This window comes from Tupaia chinensis, unplaced genomic scaffold (genome assembly GCF_000334495.1).
Source record: "Tupaia chinensis unplaced genomic scaffold, TupChi_1.0 Scaffold000494_1, whole genome shotgun sequence".
NCBI lineage: Eukaryota > Metazoa > Chordata > Mammalia > Scandentia > Tupaiidae > Tupaia > Tupaia belangeri.
In genome coordinates this window covers 3245179-3250901 of record NW_006160006.1, presented here as the reverse complement: position 1 = coordinate 3250901, position 5723 = coordinate 3245179, and the positions used below count along the sequence as shown (strand labels likewise).

General features: G+C 41.4%; 1 pseudogene; it reads left to right on the top strand.

Annotated features, from left to right (window-relative positions):
- Nucleotides 1-2352: 2352 nt before the first annotated feature.
- On the top strand, nucleotides 2353-3120 carry LOC106735721 (ATP synthase subunit d, mitochondrial-like; annotated as a pseudogene).
- Nucleotides 3121-5723: the final 2603 nt, after the last annotated feature.

The following is a 5723-nucleotide window of genomic DNA, read 5'->3' as shown; positions in this document are numbered from 1 at the left end:
ATGGCTGACCACAGTTCAAGTCCCAAACCTGGTGGCTTGCTTTCTCTCTCTCTCACGTTCTCTCTCTCTCTCTTCCTGTGCGTTTACCTTGCTTTGATATGTGAGCTTTTGCTTTTTCTTTCCCATCTGAATATTTTTACCAGGTCGAAATTTTAACTGCATCTTTTTTATTGATTATGTCCAGAGAACTTTCTTTCTCATTGTCCCATTTGTCTACATAATAATAATAATATCATATAGAGAAGAAAGTAATCAATCAGCTGTTGTTACTGAGCAATATGCATGGCCAACATTGCACTAGGTGAAGTTGGAAAACAGACAAGATACACAAAGTACCAAATATGTGGTAGAAAAAGTGCTCTGGGAAACAAATTAAAGTTTCATAAAAGAGATGCCTATTTGAGCTTGGCCTTAAATTCCCTATAGAATACATGTGATGAGAATATGGGAGACTTTCAGCACAAGGAAAGGCACAGGGTAGAAATACGCATTGGGTTTGCTCACTAATTTACTCCAACACTGAACCTAATGACTGGCATACAGTGGGCACTTAGTAAATATCTGAATTGTTAAGTGATGAACAATGAATGCAGATAATACTGATGTAAAGATGGCCCTATGTCTTAAAGACTTCCAAAGCTGCTCCGAGTGCTTTAACATGAGGCTACGAGACAGGCGATGCAGCATTAACTTCCATATGTTCTCCCACATAGACCAGCTTATCCCCAAGAGTGACAGTGACTTTGCTGAAATGTGGACACAACTAGAATGTGGACACCACAGGCTCTTAACGTACTTGCGAGACTCTTCCACTGGAAAGTCTAGGTGGGGTTGAGGCGTGGTAGGGTTTCGGAGGGATCTTCAGCACATCCTCTGTTCCAGCTCTCATCTTGAGTTCTACCACCCTCAGCAAGTGTTCACCTACCCAGTACGGCTGTGTCAACATCTCAATACCCAGAAAGGGCCTTCCCCTGAGCAATGACTGACTGGAGCCATTTTTTTCAAATTAGCCTGCAAACTTAAGAATAATAGTGATTTTAAAAAAAACAATGAGGGACCAGCAGGTGGCGTGGTGGTTAGGGGCACTGGACTCCCACATGGCTGACCACAGTTCAAGTCCCAAACCTGGTGGCTTGCTTTCTCTCTCTCTCACGTTCTCTCTCTCTCTCTTCCTGTGCGTGTGTGTGTGTGTGTGTGTGTGTGTGTGTCACTCTGGTAAAATTTAAAATAATTATAATAATAAATAAAATAAAGGAAATAATTCCAAAAGGACAAAACAATGAACCATAAGAAAGTCAAAATTTCCATCTGCACTGGTACTAGGTAATGTGCGGATTCCAAGGGCAACCAGCTGGAACTAGAACACTGCTCATTAGAGACGAAAGAGCCTTGTGCCATCTCTTAATTTCTAATGCTCTCTCTTGCCTTTCAGTGGTGCCCAGGGACGACTGAAATGTGCTTCTGAGCATTGACTGGATATGCTGGATATGCTTATGTTCCTGCTCCTGATTTTAGAGCAGATGGTTAATGCATTTGCTTGGGTATATATGAGTAGATGCTCAAATGGCTCTCTCTGAAAAGTAAGTCAGAAATTAAATTGAATTATTTTATTTATCTGTGGCTGTCAGTTGATGTCATTATCCACAGGTATTCAGAGCTCTTGAAAGAGGGCCATGATTTCTTAGCTATTTTTTCATACTGCTAATATTTTAAATCCAACTTTTGTATATATGGTAAATATTACTTATATTCAAATATTATTGATTCTACATGGCTTCTACAAAATGCCACCCCCCCAGAGGAATGATATTAAATATGATCTCACACTCTGTTCTTTTTCCATTCCTCTCACCCTGCATGGTCTAAACTGCTTGTCTACAGATTTAGTAGACAAACATAGGCAGGAGGCAGCACGGCCTGTATAACTTCTTTCCACCTGTACCTATTGGTATGAGCCAAATCTACTGTAAAGTAACACTTGAGAGACAGGATTAATGTCAACACAATAGAAAATATTTCATTGCTATATGCTCTCTTGAACCAAGTCCAGCCTGGGATATTCCTGACTATATGAGTTACCAAACTTATGTGAAGTCCTGGGAGGAATGTGGAACTTAAAACCCTTCAAAACTTCACTGGAAAAACCAAGAGCATCCCTAGCAACAAATGTAGGAGGAGAGTTAATAAGTTTTTATTTCATATTCAAGTATTTCAATGCAGTATGATAGAATATTTTCTTCACATATATTAATCAGACATTCAAGTACAGCAAACATTGTAGAATACATTTTGTCACACTTCATAAATTATTAGGATTATGGTTCGCCACTAGGGTCAGTTAAGGATTTCAAGATGGCTGAGCAAAAACTTGCCCTAAAAACTATTGACTGGATAGCTTTTGTGGAAATAATACCCCGGAACCAAAAGGCTATTAGTAACTCCCTGAAAACATGGGGCGAGACCCTCACCTCCAGGTTGGCTGCACTACCTGAGAACCTGTCAGTTACCAACTGGGCGTACTACAAGGCCGACATGGCCAAGGCAGGCTTGGTGGATGACTTCGAGAAGAAGTTTAATGCCCTGAAGGTTCCTGTGCTGGAGGGTAAATACACTGTCCAGATGGACGCTGAAGAAAAGGAAGATGTGAAAAGTGCTGTTTGTGTCCTTCTCAAAAGCCAGGGTTGAAGAATATCAGAAACATGGGACCAGCAGTTAGCATAATGGCTATGTCGCTGGACTCCCACGTAGTTGACCGCGGTTTGTGTCCCGGACCCGGTGGCTTAAAACTCACGCCGGGCGTGTGTGCGTGTGTGCCCAAGATCCCGAGAGGAAAATGGAGGAGAAGGGATCGCGGCATGGCCATCCCCCCTGGGGGGTGATTTCTCGCTTTCTGTCTCTCTGTCTCTCTCTCTGTCTGTCTGGCGAGTGCACACGCCCTATAGCGAAAACCTCTCCAGAAAAAAAAAAAAAAAAGAATATCAGAAACAGCTGGAGAAGATGAAGAACCTAATTCCATTTGATCAGATGGCCATTGAGGACTTGAATGAAGTCTTCCCAGAAACTGCATTAAACAAGAAGAAATACCTCTATTGGCCTCACCAGCCAACTGAGAATTTATAAAATTTTTGTGTCTGGAAGGAAGCACTGATCCTTATCTTACAAACTCTGGACATTAAAAATGAAAGTAATGACATGGGGGGAAAAAAAGAAATTGTTAGGATTATCACTGGGGTGTACGTATGAGGTGGGTGTGAGGAATATATATAGCTAACCTGTCATCAAAGATATGTGAGTAAGGGACCAGCAGTTAGTGTAATGGCTATGTCGCTGACTCCCATGTAGTCAACCACGGTTCAAGTTCCGGACCCAGCGGCTTAAACTCATGCCGGGGACGTGTGCACGCAGGCCCAAGATCCCAAGAGGAGAATGGAGGAAAAAGGATTGTGGTGTGGCCATCCCTCCTGGGGGGTGATTTCTCACTTTCTGTGTCTCTGTCTCTCTCTGTCTTTCTGGTGAGTGCACATGCCCTATGACAAAAACCGCTCCAGAAAAAAAGGTATGTGAGTAAGAGCCTCAGTAGAAGCACTTACCTGAAAACCAACCTCAGAGGGATGTCTATATAAGAGACTACTTATCGCAGCCTTGACCACTTCAATTCTTACCTTGAAAATGTTTCACCCCCATAGCAAACATTTTCTCATACATTGTCTTCACTATAATCTTCCACAGCACACCCACACTACAAGGGTTCTGTTCTTTTTGTGTTTACTTTCCATAATTCAGATTTTTTTTAACCTGGTAAAATCATTTGTAGTTTTTGAAACCAAATTGAATACTCAATGATGGGAAATCACCCCGAAACAAAAAACACCAGACACCAGTGAGATATCCCTTGAAAACCAAGAGCCCCTGCCACGAGCAAGTTCAACCCAAGGGGGTCACAGTTTCTCCACTTAAATGTGGAAGTATCTTTAAAGCACCATTACCACAGAAGCACACACACCATCAGCTCACTGGCATCCCCTAATAAAACAAGTTTACAAAATTCTATCATCTGCCTCCTCAGCTCACCAGTTTTCTGTTTTATCTCCAGCCCTGTTGTTTCACTTGCCCTAAGTATCCCTAAAAACAAATATTACCCATTGGAAAGACTTCCGATTCAGTCTTATATTTGTAAGATAAAGAAAGGTAAAACCAACAAGAAGTTTCTTGTCTGCTCTAAGGTACAACATTTCATTAATGACTTGAATTAGCATAAACCCAGCTCAAAGTTAAAAATCTATCACACATATTTAAGTGCAAACTACTTAAAAATGACCTCCTGTTGTACTTTTACCTGTTTCTGGTTTGTCTAAACAATGAGCGGGTTCCTCACCTGATCAGATGGCCAGTGAAAGGGACCATGTCTTACTCACACTGGTACCTCCAGCATAGCCCAGTGCTGGCATTCAAAAGAACTTACTGAACAAACACTTAAGTGAACAGATACGTAAATTAATGAGTGAATGAAAAAAAATGAAGGAAGTACTTGGAACTTAATATAGAAAATTAGATAAGATATACATTAATATTAAGTTGTTGGGAAAGTCATGACATATTTTTCTATGTTTTTCTATGCAAAAATGCATCACGACTTTCCTGACAATCCAATAGAAAATTCTCCCTTTATAATAATTTTTAAAGAATGACTTATTTCATTTTATTTATTCATTCATTTATTTTAATTTGACCAGAGAGACACAGGGTGGGGGGACCAGAGGGAGTGAGAAAGCAAGTCACCAGGTCCAGGACTTGAACCGTGTGGTTGGCCATGTGGGAATGTCCAGCACCTTAACCACCACATCACCTGCTGGCCTCTGTGATAATTTTAGCATATTAGAATCATAGCTATGGATAGGGATCTTTGCTGAAAAAAAAAACTCATTTACATATTCCCATTAAGTATTTCTTTTAAAAACAATAGCAGAAACCTTGTCTACAGGTTTATTGGGCAAAACATAGGTAGGAGGCAAAATGAGAATGTAAAAATTAGGAATTAGGAATTTTTGCAACAGCACAAACATTGTCTAATTAGTTAAGATACTGATCCTATATATATATACATAGTACACGTATACACACCCACACCAACACACACACATCTACATATATATAAGGGACTGTGGCATGACCACCTTCCCCAGGATGGTGTTTTCTTACTTTCCCTCTCTCTGTCTCTCTGGTGAGCACACATGCAAATATAGCAAATTGTTAAAAATAAAAATAAAATCCTATAAACTTCCTGAAAGAATAGAGAACTAATAAGAAGTATCTAAACACTAGCAGGGTCAGGTGTTGGTCCAGCAGTAATGTAATGACCCACATGGGAAGGCCCCAAGTTCTCATCCTCTTGGGCACACTGAGCATGCACAGACATGCTCATGATCTGGGCCAGCTGAGCATGGAAATGAACAGCTGCAGGAACCAGCAGTTAGCGTAATGGCTATGTCGCTGGATTCCCACGTAGTCGACCGTGGTTCACGTCCCAGACCCGGTGGCTTAAAACCCACGCCGGGCGCGTGTGCGTGCGTGCCCAAGATCCCGAGAGAAGAATGGAAGAGAAGGGATTGCGGCGTGGCCATCCCCCCTGGGGGGTGATTTCTCGCTTTCTGTCTCTCTGTCTCTCTCTGATGTCTGGAGACAGCACACGCCCTATAGTGAAAAACCTCAAAAAAAAAAGAAAA